This window comes from Amblyomma mixtum, chromosome 8 (assembly GCF_055824585.1).
Source record: "Amblyomma mixtum isolate Tamu chromosome 8, ASM5582458v1, whole genome shotgun sequence".
Lineage (NCBI taxonomy): Eukaryota > Metazoa > Arthropoda > Arachnida > Ixodida > Ixodidae > Amblyomma > Amblyomma mixtum.
Window position 1 is genome coordinate 77,640,430 of NC_143019.1, and position 23,202 is coordinate 77,663,631.

Below are 23,202 nucleotides of genomic sequence, written 5' to 3' on the forward strand. Positions count from 1 at the left end.
TCGTACCAGCCTCAAACGAACGAGGTGACTGAAAGACTGAACCGAACCCTTTCTGACATGATTTCCATGTACGTCGATATTGAACACAAAACGTGGGACGAAGTGCTTCCTTATGTCACCTTCGCCTACCCTTATGAAAATGGTCTATAGACTGTCTATAGACTTTTTATAGACTCTATAGCCATCCTATAGACTTTTCTTTTTGTCTATAGACAGTCTATAGAAAATCTATAGACTAAAGTCTATAGCTGCCTCAATTTCCTTTCGTCTATAGACTGTCTATAGACTCTCTATAGACTAAAGTCTATAACTGTCTCGATTTCCTGTAGTCTATAGACGGTCTATAGACACTCTATAGACTAATGTCTATAGCTGCCTCAATTTCCTTTCGTCTATAGACTGTCTATAGATTCTCTATAGACTAAAGTCTATAGCTGCCTCAATTTCATTTCGTCTATAGACTGTCTATAGACTCTCTATAGACTAAAGTCTATAGTTGTCTCGATTTCCTGTAGTCTATAGACGGTCTATAGACACTCTCTAGACTAAGGTCTATAGCTGCCTCAATTTACTTTCGTCTATAGACTGTCTATAGACTCTCTATAGACTAAAGTCTATAGCTGCCTCAATTTCCTTTAGTCTATAGACGGTCTATAGACTCGCTATAGACTGATGTCTATAGCTACCTCAATTTCCTTTCGTCTATAGACGGTCTATAGACTAAAGTCTATAACTGCTTCAATATCCTTTTGTCTATAGACTAAGGTCTATTGCTGCCTCAATTTTCTTTTGTCTATAGACTATAGACTAAAGTCTATAACTGCATGAATTTCCTTTCGTCTATAGACGGTCTATAGACTCTTTATAGACTAAGGTCTATAGCTGCCACAATTTCCTTTTGTCTATAGAAGGTCTACAGACTCTCTATAGACCAAGGTCTATAGCTCCCTCAATTTCTTTTCGTCTATAGACGATCTATAGACTAAAGTCTATAGCTGACTCAATTTTCTTTCGTCTATAGATGGTCTATAGACTGTCTGTTGACTAAGGTCTATAGCTGCCTCAATTTATTTTCATCTATAGACTACGGTCTTTAGCGAGTCTATAGACGGTCTATAGACTCTCTATAGGCTACGGTCTGTAGCTGCTTCAATTTCCTTTCGTCTATAGACGGTCTATAGACTCTCTATAGACTACAGGCTACAACTACCTCAATTTCCTTTCGTCTATAGACTGTAAACTATAGATAGTCTACTGTCTATAGACCAGTCTATAACAATCCTAATTTTATCTAACAATGCTCGATACTCCGACTTTCGACTAAGTCCAGTACAATGTCAATTTCTTTTTGCACTGCATGCTGAGGGTACCTGCATCTGGTGACCGCAACTATGTCGGGAGTCCTCCACCTCCTTCGCTGTTACAGAAATTAAAAAAACTATTGCGTGAGGACATTACAACACCCTCCTGTATATTGTTTTCAGCAGCCTTGACAAACTCCTTTTCGTTATACCGTGACGTATATTGTCAATACAATTGAATATTTAATGCTAACAAGTAAGCCGAGGAAAGGCAGCCGTTCTTGAAGTAAGGGTGCCCGCAAACTATACTACATCGAACGAATACGCTGTCCCTAAAAGGAATCTCTCGACACAATTCCATTCCATCTTTCGATCGTTCCTGTCCAACGCGCTGAAATCAGAAACATTTCATCAACGGTTCTACATTTGTCTTTAAAACATCCTGAAAATAAAGGGGGAAAGACGGGCGTGAGAACTCAAGGAAGCGCCCATCCCTTAGAAACACCTTAGAATAGTCTCAAAGAGCCTGGTTCTCTGTGCGATTAAGATCTCCCATTTATACCTTTGCAGTTTGTATTCACGTGAATAAGTGCTGCGACGAATCACAAAGCCAGTATTTTTTCGTTCCTACCCTTGCACTTGTTGCTTCGGAGCCGATGACACGCTGATGTCGGGCATATCAGTTTTCTAAACACGAACACACGCAAAAAAGACGTTATGCTATGCAACATTATAATTATTATTTGAGGATTGTACCACATACTATTCGGTGGGAGATGCGGCGCGTATACGGACAAGCAGTTAGATTTGGGTTCTGTTTTCACGAAAACAATAAGATTTTTAGAGGGTAAGCGAAGAATTTAAGCTTATAAACCAATTGCCTTCTGTGGTCTTGGATATCAGATCAAGCTGCACACGGCAAGAGTTCGAGCGATAAAGATACGACCGTGAAGTGGGTTTCTGTTTCACGTTTTACCCGTTTTACCGCGAGACGGCAGAAAATCATTTGGGCTGCAAACAACCCTGTGCGTGGCTGCATCGGCAGTGTTGGCGTGTTTTTCGAGGATTACGTTTTCTTCAAAATCCAGCTTCATCGTCCGCTTACGGTAAGTCTACACGTTTATATTTTATTCATTTGGTCTCCTAAACCACTCTAAGCAGAGCTGTGTGTGCAGAACAGATTATGTGCGCAGTTACAAACGTCCCATCTTCGTTTCTAAGGCGGAAGCCATCGGGTTCTCGACTAATGCCGCTTATCTCTGTGCCGCTGTCTTTACTAACGCGCGGAAAGGCAGTTTGTGCGATGCCCTTGATGATAAGCCGCTCCTCGCGAGCTGTCTACCAGATTTTTTGTGTTTTAAGGTATATTTGCAGCCAGAAATGTTGTTTAGCCTGTGAATGACGGCGGAAATGGAACTGTGCGTTAGTTAGCGCCGTGTGAGCTCAATTTACTTTGCACCTCCGAAAACGTACTGTACTTACATACACTCTCGTTCTGTGCCTAATTACATTTATTTTCTAATCTTTGTGTTATCGCCTGTCTGGACCATGGAGTGTTGTTCTTTTTGAGGTGTGCATTGCTTGCGTATGGACGCTCGCTCGATGCGCGTCGTGTACGCCGACGTTTCAGCAAAGGTGTCTGGTAACGCTATTGACTGGAGCGCGAGACGTTTGTCGAAGTTGTAGTCAAGCGGCGCTGGAGGAATTCTAATAGTGTGATGGGTGAATAACATTCGTTGCCGGCGCGAATGGCCGGCGTGCTCAAACACCGCGAAGAACCCACGAGCTCCATCCCATCTCCCCTTCGTTGCACACGTATGGATTCGTCCGTGTCTGTCATCAGAGCCGTTGGCCGCCGCCGCTGGCTTGCGGGCACATCATTTTGAAAGCTGGGTAAAGGTCGGCTCGACAAGAGGTGGCATACATTTCGTTCCGAGTGGTTCGTTCATGAATCCCGCTCACGCGTGCACAGATTTCTCGAATACCATTTGCGCGAGAGGCAAAGTATGTGTTTCTGATTTCAGACTGCTACGTTACGAAAGCGCCAATGTAACTCGCCGCTTATTTGCGCCTTAAATTAAATTAAGCTCTCGTGTTATTATAGCTGCGCCTGTTGAAGGCGTTAATTGTTTCATTGAAATACGTTCTACTTTGAGCGCGTTCAATGCTTTCGCTGATTTTTCTAGCAGCGTTGGTTTAGACTACCTCCATGCAAGAAACACATCTCTTTACTGCGCTGTTGTGGCTGCACTTGAAGGAAAAACTAAGTGAATTTCAGACGGTATTTTGTCGTGACAGTAATATGTTGTCTCAACCTCTCGACTGCTTTTGAAACGGCGCAGCTGCAGCCTCTGTGTGCGGTGTGAGGTTTGTAAATAATGAGCGCGGCATGGAAGCGCTGCAACCCGCTTATTGTTTCTAAGAGCGCGCGCAGATGTATGAGTATGCTGTTCCGTCTTTGTGCTTCAAGTTATAGGCGCAAATCTGTGGTGAACTAGTTGCTTCTGCCTGCTGGGTTTGTATAGCTTGTGCCCGTTTGAGTATCTGCTTACGTACACCCGGCAAAATCTTTAACTGGCTCTGGTGTTGCATCGCTAAATGCACCTTGTAAAAAGGTGCCTTCTGGCTAGACTGCTGGCATATTCATGTTGTAATTTGACGCGTGAGATGGCATTTCATAGTTTATTTTTGTTAATATAGTGTTTGAGTGGAGTACATGCGTGTTTAGATCGAAGTTATAAATATTCGTCTGCCACTACGAAGAGCCGAAACAAGCGGAATACGCAGCAGTGGATCTGGTGGCGCATTTGCACTTACTCTGGGTAAACGACTTGTCCGCCATGAAAGGAGTGGTAGTTTACCCAGAGGATGAGGCCATATGGACCAGATCCATTGCTGCGTATGCCGCTTGTTTCAGCTGTTCGTAGTGGCAGACGAATATTTCTGATAACGTTGATCTAAACACGCAATTACTGCACTTAAACATTATATGAACAAAAAGGAACCACGAAATGATATCTCACTCGTCAAATTACAGCATGAATATGCCAGCAGTGTAGCCGAAAGGCACCTTTTTTACAAGGCGCATTTAGCGATGCAACACCCGAGTCAGTTAAATATTTAGCCGGATGTACCATTCTTCACGCAGGGTATTTTGAAGCGCTTCTTCTATAGCGGTTATAAGAATAAATGCTGCAATATTCTCCTTTTTGGATCCCTGTGTAAGGTGCACTGAATCTGTATTATATGGAGATGACATTCTTAACAGCTCCTTGCGAGTGAATGCAGACATGTGGCACAATTGTTCGAAGTCTTCTGTTACAAATAATGTAAAAGGATTGCCATACAGAGATCAGTATTGGCTGTAACAGTATTGCAATACAGAAATCAGTATCAGTACTGGATTCAGAGTAGAGTGCTCCAGGGATTATGGGTCTTTGTTACAATATTTTATGAAGGCACTTATCTGTCGTGTATTTACTGAAATGATTAAGCCGGCGCGATAGCTCAGTGGCTATCATGTTCGTCTGGCGACCTGAAAAATGCAGGTTCGATTCCGGCCTATGCGGTCGCATTTTAATAGAGGCAAAATGCTAAATGCCTGTGTACTCTGCACAGGTGGCCGAAATTATTCCGCAGCGTTTCACTTCAGCGTCTCGTAGCCTGTGTCGCCTTGGGTCTTTGAACCCCATAAAACCAAACCAAAAGATCAAGATTGCCTTTCTAGAATGGCATAGCCAGGATATGCCTTGCATCGTAAAGCACATGCTTAGAGATGGAATGGGATTTTTTTTTCAGTTCCTCTTATATTATATTTTTTTCCTTTGTGCTGTACAGGTGAACATGCCCGGATGATTGACTGCAGACAACAGGCCGCAAGAATGCTTCTGAGGAAACTAGCCGGACTGTTACTTTCAACATTTATGTTACTGTGGTGCATTCTTATGGTGCATGTATTGCATATTCCCAGCCTGGATAGCTTGGAAGTAAACTAAATTTGTAAGTATATTGATTGTGTCATTTGTGAACTGTGTCCGGCGACCTTTTTCAACGGTTGTAGACTGTCTGTCTATAGGCAGTCTATAGATAATGGTCTACTAAAAGTTTAGTAGACAGGTCTATAGACTGTCTATAGACAAAGGTCTGTAGCACTGCCAGGCCACACACCTATGGAATGTCTATAGACAGTCTATAGACATATGTCTACTGGACCAGTAGACTTTTGTCTGTAGACTGTCTATAGACAGTAATCTACAGGAAGTCTATGGATAAGTCTATAGGTCGTCTATAGTCCGTCTATAGACAAGTGTCTATAGACGGTCTATAGACAACTCTATAGGAAATGTATGACCATAAGTCGTCTATAGACTGTCTATAGACCTGTGTCTATAGACTTCCTATAGACCTATAGACTTTCAGTAGACATGTGTCTATAGACTGTCTATAGACAAAAGTCTACTAAAAGTGTATGGCCATAAATCTATAGACTGTCTATAGACCAGTCTAAAGGATTTGTCTATAGACAGTCTATAGACTTCATAGACTAAAGTCTATAGACAGTCTATGGACTGTCTATAGAAATTTTTATAAGGGTACAATACGGCCATGCAAGAAACAACGCAGATGTCCCCATTCCACCTCGTTTACGGCCGTGCATTGACGACGATGCTCGACGCAATGTTACCACATCAGGATGACTCTAGCTTTCACACTGATACCTACACGTTCCTGGAACGCGCTGAAGCTGCTCGCCAACTGGCCAAGGTTCGAATTCAGGACCAACAACTTCGAAGATGCAGATCGCTACAATCGGCGTCGTCACGACGTTCATTATGCGCCTGGCGACCGTGTGTGGGTGTGGTTCCCCATTCGGCGACGAGGACTGAACGAAAAACTCCTCCATCGCTACTTCGGACCATACCGCGTGGTCAGGTCATTGGGCGACCTCAACTACGAGGTCATTCCCGATGGATTTCAGAAATCTCGACGGTCTCCGTGCCCTGAAGTGGTTCACGTGGTCCGCCTGAAGCCTTATCACGAGCGGTAGCCTCGCCCACTAATTCCGTTCATTCCTTCCGAACTCTCCACTCAATCCCAGCATCGGGCCGATGCTTCTTTTTGCCGGGGAGTAATGACACCGCCATTCGTCGTCATCGCTCTCATGAAAACACGACCGCGCGGAATGCGCGAGAGCTCGAATTGAGAAAAAGAAAGGAGCCGAAGTGTGGAGCAAGCGAAAGCTCAGCTTTAGGGCTGGTACCGACGTCCACTGCAGTCGCTTACTTTGACGTACCCAACCGCACTGAACCACGCGTGACAATATAGCGATAACCATCGGAGCGCTGAAAGTAATACTGGAAAAGATCTTCTTGAGGCAGGTAGTGACCAAGATGGTTCGGTTTAGGGGGTTAACGTTCCAGAGCTACCCAGGCTATGGGGACGCCGTAGTGAAGGGCTCCAGCAATTTCGGCCAACTGTGGTTCTTTAACGAGCACTGATATCACACAGTACACAGGCCTCTGGAATTTCGCCTCCATCTAAATTCGACTGCCACGGCCGGAATCGAACCTGCGTCTTTCGGGTCAGCAGCGGAGCGCCATAAACAGTGAGCCATCGCGGCGGCTGTAGTGGCCAAGAAAATGAAATATTAGCAGAATAAGCATGGGATGCTCTAATATGGCAGGTGCTCTCAGATCACGTAATTTGGTTTACCTTTATCCTAGAAGTCAATAGTATATACCGGCTGTATCTTACCGGTACTCACCTATGTGGCAGAAACATGGAGGGGAGCGAAGGGTTGAACTTAAAGGGGCCATGGCATGGTAAACCGACAAATCGCGCTTTTACGTAGCAGCTACAAGCTACGACGTTATTATGCGTAGTCAACAAAGAGAAGAGCTCTGTGCGCGCATTTGAGGCCGGAAAAACAATTTGAAGTTATCGGCTGTAAGCCCCTCCCTCTGGCAGCGACAGCCGTACTGAAGAAGTCTGAGTGACGTCATAACTCGACAGCGCCGTCGACTTCTGCCAAAACTGCCGCGCGCGTGGTAGGAACAGAGTAAGCATCGCGTCTACTTCAGTTCGCCCATGGCACATTGCGGTCCAGTCGCCGAGACCGGACAGAAGCTAGGCAGAAAAAGGAAGGACGCAGGCCTATGTTGCCTTTGTCACCCTGGCGTGCGGTGTGGGCTCCTCAGTACTACAGCGACCCCTCATCACCTCTCCAACTTCGCCCTGCACCCTTCTGCACCCCTAGCCTGAGCAACGAACAACCCATTTCCCTACATTCACCGCACGCAGTTCAGACGTTCAGTCACGAGCAAGCACGTGACTGTCGGTTTATGTGGTGAAGAATCGTGAGCGGGCCAGCATTGCCTGACAGCCACACAGTTAATTCACGACAAATTTAATTACAAACTACTCGCTGCAGTAAATCAGCTAATATTTTGTCCAATTGTTCTGAGGTATATAGCGAAGAACATGCAGTAAACAGCTTAAGTCTGAAAAATGATGTTATGGCCCCTTTAAATGAGCACAGCGCAACGAGTTATGGGAAGGAACGCTACAGGTGTGCAGTGAAGACAGAGGAAGCGTGCACAGTGGATAAAAAAATTAACGAAAGTTGATGACATCCTAGATGAAATAAAAAGCAATGAGTAATGAAAGGGCTTGTAACGTTAAGGCAAAAAAAAGAAATTGTCGTAAAGAGTAACGGACTGAATTTCGAGAGAAAACAGGAGTCGCAGGGTGTGGCAGAATGTCAAGTGGGCGGAGGGGATTATGATATTTTAAAATTCAGGTGATTGCAGTGGGCACAGGACCATGTTACCTGGAGAGGTAAGGGGCGGGGATTCGTCCCGAATATAGTGTACTTCGGATGATGATGATGAATGGGCGGACGCTTGGACAGGTCTCCTAAGAAAGGAAGTAATGAGCGGATTGCATTAGCTGCATTGTTAGGACGAGGACATCGAGTGAATGGCGATGGACTAGATTCAGCCTATCGAAAAATCCACATGATGGTGCAGTTACATTTAAGTCCTTCATTATGCCCACATTCAATGCTTTCTGGGCAGTCTAATTGAAAACATGCTACTGAAAACACTTTAAAATGCGTAAAATCAACATGTCTCTTGCCTGATGCAAACTCGGCCTTTACCAGCTACAGGTGAAGCAGTTTTTGAGCAATTTAGGTGTACTGTGGCTGTTGTGATGAGTGAAAGGTTGTTTCTTGTCTGGCAGAATGCGCGGAACCGACAAGTTAATGGGCATTGCATCATCTTAACAAAGCATAAAGGGGAGTGTATGGAAATATACAGCGGTACATGTAGGGATAATGCGCTGCCACAAAGGTTCTCCGCAAGATCAGGGACAATGTTCTGATCAGAAGTGGTGCCGAGGAAGGCGGTATAAGCGGTCACTAGCTCTCCGTCATTTTTTTTCCTGTATGCGCAGAATATGTTTTCAGAAGGTTCGATGAAGAAAAGCTTAACAGTGTATATTTTTGGACATCATCATCAACGGCCATATTTAACCAACAGTTATATGTTGAGTAATTCACCGCTAAGTAATTCAGTCCATGAATTGTTCATTATTGCCAATGACTTAAACAGGGAATCTGGAAGGTGTGATTTAGTCACCACATTATGATAAGGTACCAATTAGCGTAGACTAAAACAACGGAGGAAACAAGCGAAGAAGTAGCCCATAAACAAGTTTGCAGCAAGAGGGGGAGAAGAGCAATTCAGGATCTCCCTGCAGAGCAGATATTTGGCTTTCACTGAGGACGACTACCATAGCTCTCTCGCAGCTATCATCATGGAGTGCGCAGTGGAAGTAGGCGGTAGGATAGCTAGACAAAATACGGGCAAGCTTTCTCAGGAGAAGAAAGATCTCTGATCGAAAGAAAAGATCGAAACAAACTTCAAATCATGAAGGACTCTAGCGCACAGACGGAATATATCTGGGCGGACGGTTGAAGAGCTCTCAAGAGGCATTACAAAACCAACGTAGCGAATCATGATAAGAAGAAAATTGAGCATGATCTAAAGATCGGAGGTGGTCCAGAGGCGGTGAAGAGGAAATTTTGTATTTTCAAAAATCGGATGTATGCACTCGAAGGCAAGGAGGGCGATATCATTTCCAGGATGGGTAAGATAGTTAATGCAGGGTAGATCTATGCAGAAGCAGAAACAATCAGGATGATATATGAGTGAGGCACTAGGACAGAGGAATTCGACATTCCACCGATAAAGCGAGAGGAAGTAAAGAAAGCCTTAAAGGAATGCAAAGGGCAAAAGCAGCTGGCGAGAATGAGGTGACAGCAGATATGTTGTTTGACAGTGAGCTGGTTGTGTGAGAAAAACTCGCTACTGTGCGTGCGAGTATCTTATGGCCTCTAGCGTATTGTGATATTGGAAGAAAACTAACAATAATTTTAATACATAAGCAAGTGGATGTCAAGGAGTTGAAAAAAACTGACCGATTAGGTTACTGTCCACTAAATATGAGGTATTTACTAAGATAATCGATAATAGAATCAGGACAACGCTAGAATTCAATAAGATGGACTTGCGGCTTTGGTGCCATCAATGTGCGTGCATATATTATCATATCTCTTATCACCCCATTGTCACACATCACGACATCGTCACCCATACTTCTGCTTCGCCAGTGCAAAGTAGCACGCCAGATATCCATTTTCCCGGCCGACCTCTTTGCTCTTCTTATCATTAAACATAACGATCTCTGTCAGCCAAATAGGCCAAAAAGCCCTCGTAAAGGCTATTCGAGATTAGACCTTATTAACCGCTGCACCACTGTGCCAGGAGGGACATGGGGACTCCCAGGGATATGTGAATGTAAAGTAGAGAGAAAGAAAAGAGAGAATGATCATCTGCATATATGGGGACTAACCCATCATGCTATCGCGTCATACCCTTAATGTGGAGCTTCAGTGTTTCCAATTTTTTTTTCACGTTGGATTTAGGGGTGGGATTGCAAAAAAGGGAGGGTAATTCTCATCTTCAGTGTAATAAAGAAGTAACACCTTAAACATTTTTTAACCCAAAGGCTAGGCGGCGATTGTTGTGTTGGAATATAATATGTTGACGCTATCGAGCGCTCTTTTGTGAAGCAATTATAGTTGATGTCAATTCTTGACTCTATCGAGTAGTAGTTAGTGGCACAGTGGCTGTAGTTCCAGATATTTGCCGGTATATTTTCATACGACTTGCATTTTTACACACACAAGAAATTGATTTTCGGCAAAAAAACTGTCGCCTAGCTTGGCGCAGCGGTTGCACTTGCGGCTTCAAGCTTTGACCCACTGCTCGATAAGACAATGGAATAGCTTTTCGCTTATCAACACTACTGCCTTGCATGCAACAATAAAATCTGGGAGAGATACAAAATACAGGAGCACTGGAACAATTAACCCAAATAAATTTTATGCACCACCTCTTAATTTTCACACAAACATGCTAACTAGCTGCATCAGTTAAGACGTCTGCCTATGCATTTTAATACTTATGATATTAGATATATGATAAAGATAATCATGTTACCTGATATGGGCTTTTTTTTAACTCCAAAAACTTATTTTTCACAACTTGTATTAGGATTTTGTGTGAGTAGTATTAGGACAGTGGAAAGAAGTAATAAGAGGAAAATAATACTTGTGTTTGATACCCCTTTGCTACTCTAAAACAAGGGCATGCCTTGAAAGGCTACATCTTAACGTTTGATAAGCGTGGCAACGTTTCGCATTACTTTCCTACTGTGCACAAGGATGAGCGGAAGAGCGAACCACTGCGCCCATTTCTCATCGGCATGGCTGGTTCATACACTGCAGCGCTTTGAGGACTAGGTTTCCGTACGCTACAGGCATAACACGAAGACTTGAATAAGGCGAGGGGCTGGATCTCCAAGCTTGCATGGAAAGGCCTAGGCATCACGCAAGATTTTCTCGCAGAGTGGCTTCTTGAGTTCGCCCATGACAGAGCGAAAAAAATACGGGCTCCAACTCGTGCTTCGCAACTTTGAAACGCACCAAGTGCTGCCATCTCTAGCAGTGTTGACAGCGTTCTCCTCGCCTCCAAATGCAAAATTCAATATCCACTCTTCGCAGAGTGGCGTAACTCAAGCACTTAAGATTTCCTTCCTTCTGAGCATCATCCAGCTCATGCTGATATCAATTGACGCACAGGATGGCAACGTTCAAGTCGGTTGCGTTATTTTAATGCTTTTGAAATTATTCAGGTCACCTGGATGCAACTGACGGCTTAGTGCATGAATAATTTCTCCGTAAAGCATGGTTTATGGACAAAGGAATGACTAAAAACACTGTTGAACATCGGCGCGATTAACTGCATGCGAGTTTCTAGGAAAGCCTTGGTGATGCAGATAGGGATCATTTCGCCTGCTATGGCTTATCTTGTGCGAATCATCACGAGTACATTGCAAAGTCGTACATTGATGAAGCCACTCACGAAGTACGAGCGTTGTACGACTGCCTCGAATATGACAGAAGTGACGAAGCGGCCGACCAGTTCCTGCACTACAGTAATATAGTGTTATAGTAATATAGTGTTACTATAGTGAGAACACCATAGTAATATAGTGTTCTCAAAGCAGCCTGGTTGTTTGAACCTCGGCAAACATCATTAAGTATGACCGGTCTTGAAGGGCTGGAAAGCGCCGTGATATGGTCTACTTTGAGGAAGCCATCTAGCGAATAACAAACTTGTGTTAAAAATAAACACCTCAGTTTTCTACGACTCCGTATTTGTGGCTCCAAACAGAGGAGTCCGCTTAGTACGGATCTCGGATGCACCGAAGGAAATCCGCGCGACCATCACGTTGGTTATAAGTGGGCTCGGCAGTATATTTCTTCAAATGCCCTGCCAACTCTACCTCCCTCCTCCATTCGTTGCTTATGTTCCTAATGACACCTTAAATCTCCACTAATTATTCTGATGTAGTACAAACTTTTTGTACTGAAATTACAGAGCACCAGGCTTCGCACGGCTTTCATAACGGTCACATCATGAAAGCGCGAAATATCTTATTTTGTCAAGGTATAATCGTCATCCTTGAGTTAAATGTGCGCTTATAAGGTTACCTGTAGTACATTTGTTACCTGTAGTACAAAAGCGGTCACGGGCACAGTTTCAGTGATAAAAATTCATTGTTTTTCACCTGAAAACAACATATTGTTCCATGGCCCTCTGAGAAAACTCTTTTTTTCAACGTTCCTTGCCTCAGCAAAGGCTTCCTGCTGCCATCGAAGCGAAGTTTCACCTATGTGTCCTTTCACAAGAGAAAATTTCGGTTTTATACATTGAGGTATATTTATATCCTTCACGATCTCTTGCGCTTACCGCTTTACGCTGCCGGAAGAATAGTTCAGAGTGACTTATTTCAAGCGCAGTTGTTCAGCATGGCTCCCACTATGAAGTTTCGCTCCAGTCGTGCTCGGCTCCGCCACTTTTGGATTAGCTGAAAGCAAACATGCCGCGTGCTCTAGCAAGAAATCATGTGCCTGCATGGAGCTGTGGCGTTTCACTGCACGACGTTAAAAGAAAAGATACACACAGTTCCAAAACTTCGTAAAAAATTGCCCGCGGATGACCTGTAGTCAGACTATCAATGTATGAGCCTCTGAAGTGTACCGTGGAGCGACACATTGCTCCTGACGGCTAACCCACGCACCATAGCTCTAACTAATGGCCCCTAACACAGTCACTGAAAACGATTTCACAATACTACATTCCTTCTCCTCGTGCCGCCAGGCATAGAAGCTACACGTACCACTGCCAAACAATGCCGAGGCTTAAGTCATCATCTGTAAAAAATTAGAGACCACTGCGGTGACCGGCACTGTGAGAATGCGAAAGTATTGAGGCCCCTTCGGCACTCGACGCCTCTCTTTGCCTCTCAATAATTTTTGTTTTTTAATTAATTTAACTGCTGATATAGCGTAATTAGCGTATTCCTTAATTAAATATAAATTTATTTACACTTCTTATACCTTATTTTATCTTGTTTTTGGTCTTACAAATTTGGCGCCGTGGTTGTTTTCCCGTCCACTTACTATATCCCTGTCAGCATATTCAACCATCCAATGGTTGTTGCTTATAATTAAACACTAATTGATGTCAATGAAAGTTTTTGTTCGATTACCACTCATGAAATACATTTCAATTAATTTCGAGCTTTATTTTCACTCCTTTGCCTATTTCACACAAATTAGCCATTCACGGTTGTTTTCCCGTCCACTCATTATATCTACGTCCGCTCTATTTCTACGTCTTTTAGACATTTTTGTTCGTAATTAATTAACTAATACTCCTATCGACCTCTTTTTTTTGCGCAGCATGCTCACATCACCCTCTTTCGATTAAAACCACTCGTGTGATGCTTCCTCTTCTGAGAACGTCACAACTCCTGCCGACACGTTTTGGTGACACCACCCCGCCGACATAGCCTAGAAATGGTTTCGCATTAATAATGACGTTGCCCAGGCAGGTGTTCTAGCTCCATATTTCTGATTGTTCTGCTGCGAACATTAGGTAGCGTACCCACATTCTTTACGAATGAGATAACTTGGAGAAGAAAGATGTAGTACTTTTGATTATTTTCTCTGGCTCTAACGCTCAATAGTCACCACTGGCGCCTATAGCAGGACTGCTAGGAGCCTGCCTGGCTCCATGCAGGAAGATCAGGTTGCTTGCAGTTATGGAAAGACGCATATGCTCTAACCTGCAGTGGCAGAATAGTCAGAGCAGGGGGCGATGCCTTTCATCTCGAAGCAACGGCTAAAAGGATCGCAAGGCATATACTGATGCATGCACATGCTAGCTTTAAAACAGAAGCAAGCAAAAGAGAAGTGGCCACAGGCGTTATGTAACAAGTACATCACCCTTTATTACTGAATCTTAACAGTTTCCTACGTTTCTGTGGGTTCCTGCAGAGAATTTTTCAACTTTTGAACATCTGTCGAGTGTTAAAGATTACTAGTCCTAAAAGCGGAAGGTATACTAACATTTACTGCTGCATTCGGCCCACGTCATTCCGCCAGATGCCATTTCGATTCCTTTTTGCTAAAGGAATCTACCCTCTTACTCTAGCAAAGGTGAAGATGAGGGCTGTTTTCGAAAACATCTGTTTACAGTTTGCTGGAGAGTTCTTTTACAGAGGTGATGTCTGTGAACTGTCCTTAAATGAAATCTTCCTGAAAAATTCATACATACGTCATTTCCATGATGAGAGAAAAATGTTTGCTGCTTTCAGACCTTTGTTATTGATGGTATGCGGGTGCACTCAGGGGCGCAGTATGTCTTTTCGAAAACATCCTCGAGGCTGACAGAAAGTGCACGTTCACAGATGTGAAAGAAAAGTTCTGCAGAATAAAAATTATAGGTGCCGGGTCGATCATAACTACGATTTTGAACAAGGATGGAGCTGCTCGAGGCAGATATAAGACGATCCAAAATGCATTAGACTCGATATGACGTGCTGCAAACAGGAAGCCAACATTCTTGCTCATAGTGGAAGGTGCATAACAGAAAGCCTAAAACACAGCCTATCGCTGTGAGCGGCTAAATAAAGCACAGAAATTATTCGCGGCTGCGTATAGGGGCGGTAACACAAGGCGATTCGTAATACCTGTTACCTGCAGATGGTTAATCCATATAAAATTATAGTGATTGTACTCGACCAGATCAGAAGGTTGCGTTGTATACATCCGTGAACGGCCAAATGAATTTGATGTTTCCATGCAGCGTTTTTGGCGCGCACTATTTGTCTAGAGGGGATTTGAAGAAAACTGTTATGGTGTCACCTCATAGCTAAACACTTAGGAGCATCGCAAGTGGAGGTGACAGGTAGGCTGCAGGTACACATCAAAAGGACTGTTAATAATTTACGGTCTCAATGTAGATAAAAAGCGAGAGCTATAGTTCTAGTCTGTCGCAGTCGGAAATCCTGCTTTAATAATTGTTCAGAGCGCACGAAAATTAAAGTCTGGGTCTGGATAGCGTCGACTGAGCAGCCAAAAGATGAGGAAAAGTTTGCAAAACGCTTAATATACTCTACTTTCTTTCCCAATTAACCCCAGGCGATTTTTGTCTCAGATGTGTATATGTAAACGTTCCCCACCAGTCTTTACAACATTCTAGTGTAGGCAAAGTGAGAACGTGTGCTCCATGGCGCTATCAGCAGATATTACAAAGTAGTCTACGTTAGCGCTTATTTTGAAAGCCATTTGAATAAAACTGCTTTTAAAGGGACGCCGAAGGGAAATATAAATCACCGGGTGCCAGAACAATTTAGCTTCTCAAACACCGCCTCTGCGCAAGTCCACCTCCTCTCGGCCCTGTCCCACTCGCACTTCACTGGCAGTAGAGAAACCGCGACTTTCTACTGCGTATGTGAATTTTTTTTTGGCGCCTGGCGCCTACTATTGGTGGCAGCCACTCTGAAGCACGCAAATGACATTTCGACGCGCAATTCTCCCCTCGCTTAACCGGATATCGCGTACGTCACCCACGTACATTTATTTTCAACCAGTATTGTGGGCAGCAGACTAAATTAAGCGCTTTCTTTCGAGGAACTCGTATCCATTTTGAACAGGTACGGACAGTGCGTTGCCATAGAAGTTGCCTCGGATATAAGCAGAACATGCCTCATGGCGCAGATTATGCAAGCAACCGCTTCACAAAAAGGATAATCAATATGTGTTGCAATTCACATAAAGGAAAAACCGCCAGATGTTGGAAAAAACCTATTTTTCAACATAACCACTCCTCACGATAATTGACTTCTCTCATTTTCCTGAGAGGTTTTTGCTGCCATACAAAAACTTCCTTCCGGCTTTTGAAGCCACTGCTCTGCTGCAATTGAAGCGAGTTGAAGTCATTGAACCTTGTTCGTTTGAGGTGTTCGTTCAAATTCGAAAATAAATAAAAGACACTCGGGGCCAGATAACGACTGCAGGATGGTTGGTCTAGCTTTTCGAAACCACACACTCGAATGGCAGCCTGTGCAAAACGAGAATTGTGAACCTGAGCGTTGTCGTGGAGCAGGGGGTCGCCTCTTCTCAGCACTCTTCGCCATGTTTCCAAGATGGCGAACGCAGTTTTTGGTGCACGATGGCGCAATATTCGCCTGTTGCTGTCGTACTGTTTTCAAAATACTGAATGACCAGGATTCTCTGTGCATCCCAAAAAAGTGTCGCCATCACTTTCCACATCGTTGTTTTTGGCGAGTTAGTTATTCACAATGCATAGAAATTTTGCGCACATAAACAGGGACAAGAAAGGGGAACTTCATGATGGCGAAGACCAAGACTTAATTAAAATTCAAGGCTGTTCAACCTTAATTCAAAAGATACGCCGCCGCGGTGGCTCAGTGGCTATGGTGCTCGGCTGCTGACCCAAAGGACGCGGGTTCGATCCCGGCCGCGGCGGCTGGAATTTCTTTGGAGGAGAAATTCTAGAGGCCCGTGTACTGTGCGATGTCAGTGCACGTTAAAGAACCCCAGGTGGTCGAAATTTCCGGAGCCCTCCACTACGGCGTCTCTCATAGCCTTAGTCGCTTTGGGACGTTAAACCCCATAAACTAAACCAAACCAATTCAAAAGATACGTCACCCTGATTTAAGCAGTAAGCGGAATATAGGTAATTTTAACGCCACAGCGCTCTTGACTACTCTCACGTTCAAGCTTGCCGTGTCGGAAATTGCATCGCCTGATACAACAAATTCAGAGATACTGAAGTAATATCTTAAAATTGAACAATAACGTTGAAAATAGATTCTCGAAATGTGATTACACCGAAATCTAGTCGTCACTTGGCATATTTATCAGCGCATGGGTTTATTTTCGATGTTTTATGAGCGCGCGCAAAGCCCTCCCTGCCAGCGCGAGGTGAAGAGCGTGACGTCATGACACAGTCATTCGACAGGCAACCGCTCGCGTCACGCGGGATCTCGCACTGCAGTTTGGGTAGACGAAGCGATAAGGCTCCCAACCCCCGACGCTCCCGACGCAAAACTGGCGAAACCCGCGGGTAGCGGAGGCAATCGTGCTGCTGCGGGAACAGAGGGCGCGCGGGTGTTATGACGTCTAGTCGCAGCTTCCACAGGCGGCCGCCAGGTGCAACGATACGGCAATAAATCCTGAAAAAAAAAACGTGCTATGCGGCTTTTTTTAATAAAATACTTGTCACATTTATAAATTTTAGCAGTCAAGCTCTTGTTTACACGTGAAAGAGCAGCTCCAAAAGTTCGGTTCAGTATTTCTTTAAAATTCCTACTCTGAGATCATTCATATGCTTCTTGTCTCACAAAAAAAAAAGACGAATGAAGGATTAGACTCGTGCATCTTAGTCCGCCGCGCACGGGTTCTTGCCCAAGCTACACTTGACTAGACTTCAGTCATACTTTGCGTACTTGCACTCTAAGACGGAATCAGCACAAGAGAGCTACACGTGAGGTGAGCGCTTTCTACTTAATTGTTTATAGTGGTGGTGCCGCTAGGCATGAAATCTTCGCTTGCGGCCGGGTGAGGGCGAAAAGGTTTGGCAAGGGTAGCTTAATGACAATCTTCGTCGTTGTTTCTGCAACGCAGTAACTGTCATGGTGTGCCGTAACTGTATCTTATCCACCACCGAGCGCTAACAAAAGATCATATAGCACACATATTGGTGAGTTACTATGACGTACTTAAGCGAATGCGCTGAGTTGCGAGGACGGCAGCGTTGTTACAAGCTCAGCACCGAGTTCATCGCCAAGACGTCGCAAGTATGATCGATGGCGTAAATTAAGACCTTCAACTAAACGTGCAAAAACGTTCAATGAAAGAGTGTGTTAGAAAGTGGTCGATCATCCACATGCCGGTAAGCGCAGCAAGCCTCTGCATATGTAGCCCACACGCGAACAATGCGGACGCCGAAGGCAAGTGCTGCAAGAACAGCTCTCCTTCAGACAAAGCGGCGTTGTCGTCACTCAAGTGTTGCTTCAAGCGCACAGTGCGTATGCTCTCCCCTTTTCTAGGGAAGAAACGGTCTGTTGCAATCGACGGCATTATAACACGGCTTTCGTCTTGATAAGCTCGCCTGCCAGCTTGCGAAAAGGACCGACGTTCGCGACGCCAAAATGAGGTGTGGTCTTCCACAGCGAACTCCTCTGCTAGGATCGCAACGACTTGGATAAATTTCTACTTAAAGGACGATGTTCCCCCAGTGGCGAATTCGAAGGTTGTATGAGCGAGCCACATTTGACAATCTCCTTACTAGAAGTTCAGAAAGCGCTCAGGTAGAGCTGACACATTGTGTTTCACCTAAGATTTGACACCATTTTTAAAAATAGGCTTTTTGAGTCAGAAGACCGGTTTGTTCGGCATAGCATTGTCATCGCTATAGCACATCAGAATACAGCTAAGACGGCCTAACTAGCAGGCTGGTTATGTAATAACAAGTTCTCAACTTTTTAACTGCTGCTTTTAGGCTCCGCAATTATTCAGAGACACGTAGCTGATAGTAATTGATATCCATGCCAGTTTTTGAAATTTCAAGAACGCGGTTAACCTCGGCGCTGTGGCCCAACGAATTCTTGCTATTCCGACGAGTTACGTGGACTGGAGAGGTTGCTTTGCCTGCAAGCTTATCGAAAGCGCATTTATTTTGGCACGATGTAGGCAAAGTTTGTTTGGCCACAGCGCCAAGATTAACTGCGTTTTCGATACTCTAAACGCTGATATGGATGTAAATTACAGTGAGCTACAGACTTCTCAATAACTGAGGATCCTAAATGTAATAGTAAAAAACTTCATTCTTCAATGTTAGTTAGCCAGCCGGCTAATTACCACCTCTTCCCTGTATTCTGATACATTACACAGCTTAATGCTGTGCCGAAAAAAGCGCTGTTCTAAGTCAAAAAAACATATTTTTAAAAATTACGTGAACTCTTAGAAGAAACAAACTGTATGTCGAAAGAGATTCAGTCGCATGTGACGATGATGTTCTTTCGGCGTCCGTTTTCCTTGCGGTGCGGGTGCAGAAAAAAAAAACAGGGATAGGTGGAGAAGATGTATATTGGATTCAATAACACCCTTGTTCCCTGTGCTACTTTTGCTGTCGGCCTGCAGGGAAGTTACTCTATAAATGGCAGAATGGGTCTAATTAAGAGCAAGGGTCGTGATGTGCTTAGTTTGGCCTCGTTTCGTTCGCTCGGCGGCGGGTGAGGCAAATAGAGCTGCTTGAATAAATAGCGTGCCACTAAGTGTGGACTTGAATACAGGACTAGCGCTCGCTGCAATGTCGTTCCCGTTGTTGACCTAAAGAGGCGGAAAGCGAAGATTACCATGAGGCCTTAAAGGTGTAATGGACTAGCAGCGTGAGGTCAGCAAAGCTACCAAACTTCCTTTCGAGAAGAACGATAAAGTTTTTGTTTTCTTCTTTGCAGCGCAACGTTCTCATTCTTCTTGTCTTTTAGGTTTACCTTCAAAGCTGTGTTCTCTTCAAACTGAAGCCTAGTCGGTCGTCGGGCTGCTTGGAAACTACGTAATTTCGAGGAACTTTTCGCACACACACGCCATCAGATACTGTATGATTTATTATATTCATCAGTATTACTGAGTGCATTGGTGTCAGATTAAGCGCTGAAGTCATCAAGATACCAGTCTCAACGGTCATACATTGCAACTGTTTTGTAAAGAACACAACGTACGAAAGCAACTGCTCTTCAAAATGGCAATAACCGGCAAGGCGGCATACATTGGACGTCACAAGAAAGGTTATGACATTTGGCTCTGACGGCCCAACGTCATCGGAGCAGGGCTCGGGTAGCGACGCTCGCGCCTTCTCTCCCCTTGACTGAGGGATCAGCTGGTGCACATATCATAATAATTCAGTCCTGCGTTGGTATTCTACCCTTCACTATCTCGTTCCCCCTTTGACATGTAATTCCTACATTTCGTCTGCTAATCCGAATTATTTGATTGTTTTCCGTCACCACCGCGGCTACGGCAGCTGCCTCTACTTTAATCGGATCTTCATTGTTATGGAGGCAAAGTTAATTAGCACCCTCTTCCTGTTTTTACTGCAGTCACCTTTGGCCCATTAACCATGCGAGCCGCGTCAGTGAACAATGTGTCCAGGTATCTCCCCCAGCACACATTCACTGAAACAGCTTTTCCTTCTTTTCTTTCCTTGTGATATTCAGGATGCATGTCCCTGGGTATCGGCCTGATATTAATTTGGATTCATAGGTCCGTTATATATCTTCCTTATTCTCAGTATCAAGTAGACAAATGTAAAGGAGACCAATGAGGAAAAGCAGTAAGAGGCCATTTATTTTTTTTTATTTACAGAGTACTGCAGGCCTAGGCTGAAGCAGGGGAGAACAGGGCTAATAAAAAAACGTAAGGAAACGAATTTTCGACGCACAAGATATGTTGCATTGGAACAGTATTAATGAAATACACAGAACTTGTAGGCTAGTAAAAACAGTGGGAAACCTTAAAAAGGTGCAAGGAATATGCTTCATGTATAGAAGTAGGAGCATGACATAAGAGCAAAATAAGCAAAGAAAAACGTTATTCGGTTGTTCATTTCTGTCGTTTAGGATATCCTCTTCCAGTATAACTAAAGACAGAATGAGCCCTTCGGTGATTTGTTGCAAAATAATATAGTTCACGAAAAAAAATGGGTATTGAAATGAATTTTTCCGTGCGAAGAAAGTTGTTAAAACAGCCGAATGAGTAGGTCGGGCCTTTTTTGTAGTGAATGGCGCATTAACTCTTTTCTCACCGTCGAAAAAAGGACTATTTTGCTAAGTTAGTGTAGCTCTTTTTTTCTGCAAAAACTACTGCATTTAAAACTTAATGAAATACCTGAAATTAAGAGCTAAATAAATGCTGTTTTTGGAATATAAAGTTGACGAACGAATTTGTGGTTGCAGGAGAAAATTCTTATTGTCAAAAGCAGGATCTTAGCTAAAAATTGAAAAAAAACTTGCGAAGATATATTTCTATCTGAAAAGAAAAAAATAGAGACCCTTAAACTCAGCCTTAAGGGTATGGTGCGGTAGCGTAATGGCTTTATTCCCTTACATGCAGAAGGTCATTCTGTATTTTACATTCATAGATACCTGGATGTCTTCGTGCCTCTCCTGGCGCGTTGTGCAGCGGTTAAGCGATGGGCCACTGCCTTGCGATTGGAGGTGCTCCCAGCGGTGCGCCTTCTGCGGCCCATTTTCCTCTTCCAGATCAACGAACCATTAACTTACCTGTCACATGCAACGGTGGGCAGTTTGCTCACAATAATGCCACGTATCATTGTAGCGTCCGTTCGTTCGAGCAAGGCTGCAGGAAAGGGGTGTTATCATTTTTGTTCGTGATGCGAGAAGCGACCGGACTAATCTCGATTGATCACAGCCATGAAGAGCTGCATCTACTTGTTTCTAGATTACTCTAGATAATCTCGAACTGTTATCTCAAAGTTTCCTTGCCGACTTTAAACTGAACGATGCCGCGAGCAGCGGGCTTTCGTAGTTCGACGACTGACGAGCACGTTTGTTGCTTACGCCGCCGCCTAGTGATTCAGTTCTTTTGCGGGCGCAAGTCAGCCCAAATAAAGAGCTTCGTTTGCAAGTTTTGTTGCTGTCTTCCTGACTGATGGATTGCCGTCACTACAACGTGACATCTGGTGGAAGTGCTCGGTAGCCTTCCATGTACCGGACACCCCCAGCAAGTCGCGACGCCAGCCCTTCGAGTCATTCACCGGATTACTTGACTCCTGTCCACCGCACAAGCCGACGCTGCAAGGGGACGGACCTGAGTTCAGGATTCTGCCGGACCCTACGCGAAAGCGCAAACCATTAGCAACGTCCACCATGAGCTTGCCCCAGACGACGACTCCAACCATTCTTCAGCAGCCCTGGGTGCCACCAACCTTCGACGCTTTGCCTGGCGCCGGCGCGAAGAATGGCTGGAACAGTTCCATCGTGTGGGTATTTTAAACCAATGGGACGATGCCACGAAATTAAAGTACGTCTTCTTTGCCTTGGACAAACCAGCAAGAATCTGGTTTGAGAATGAGGAACCTAGCCTTACGGATTGGGAAACTTTCAAAGAGCAGCTTCTAAAGACCTTCACGAACGTCGTGAGGAAGGAGAGAGCCCAGCAGCTGCTACAGTCTCGCATTCAACACCCAAACGAGACCGTTGCAGTGTACACTGAGGAGATAAAGCGTCTCTTTCGGCGTGCCGACTCGAACATGAAGGAAGATGAAAAGGTCAAGCTGCTTATGCGAGGAGTTAAAGAGCAACTCTTTGCCGGCGTCGTCCGCAACCCACCAAAAACCATCGCGGAATTTGTAGAAGAGGCATCCACGATGGAAAAAACTCTTCGTGCCCGAGCCCGCCAGTATGACCGCAAGCAGTAGGTTTTCTCAGCAAGCCGCCTGGACACCGCTAACAACAATGACCTTCGGGAGGTTATACGTCAAGTTGTGCGTGAAGAGCTCCGACGATTGCTACCAACGGGAACGCAGCCGCAGCTTACTTCGCTCACTGACGTCATCCGGGGTGAAGTTCAGCAGGCCTTGGGTGTGACGCCATCATCCACGCAGCCTCTGCAGCCCCCAGTCATGACTTACGACGCAGCAGTGCGCCGTCCTGCACCTCGACGACGGGACCCCAGTCCCTATCGCTCACAGCCAGCTGCGTTGGACCGCCGCCCTCTCGCCCCAACCCGCCCGTCCTACGAGCGCCGCACACACACGAGGAAATGCGACGAGTGGAGAACTCCCGACCAGCGCCGTCCACTATGCTTCCACTGTGGCGAAGCCGGTCACGTCCTCCGGCTCTGCCCATACAGAAGACTGCCCTGCTCGGCTGC

The 23,202-nt window shown here is 44.7% G+C and overlaps 1 long non-coding RNA gene across 1 annotated transcript; it reads left to right on the forward strand.

The window, feature by feature from the left end:
• Positions 1 to 2,126: 2,126 nt before the first annotated feature.
• On the forward strand, positions 2,127 to 5,309 carry LOC149333102 (uncharacterized). The gene is made up of 2 exons (XR_016284927.1): positions 2,127 to 2,407; positions 5,139 to 5,309. It is a non-coding gene; the product is annotated as an uncharacterized LOC149333102 (long non-coding RNA).
• Positions 5,310 to 23,202: the final 17,893 nt, after the last annotated feature.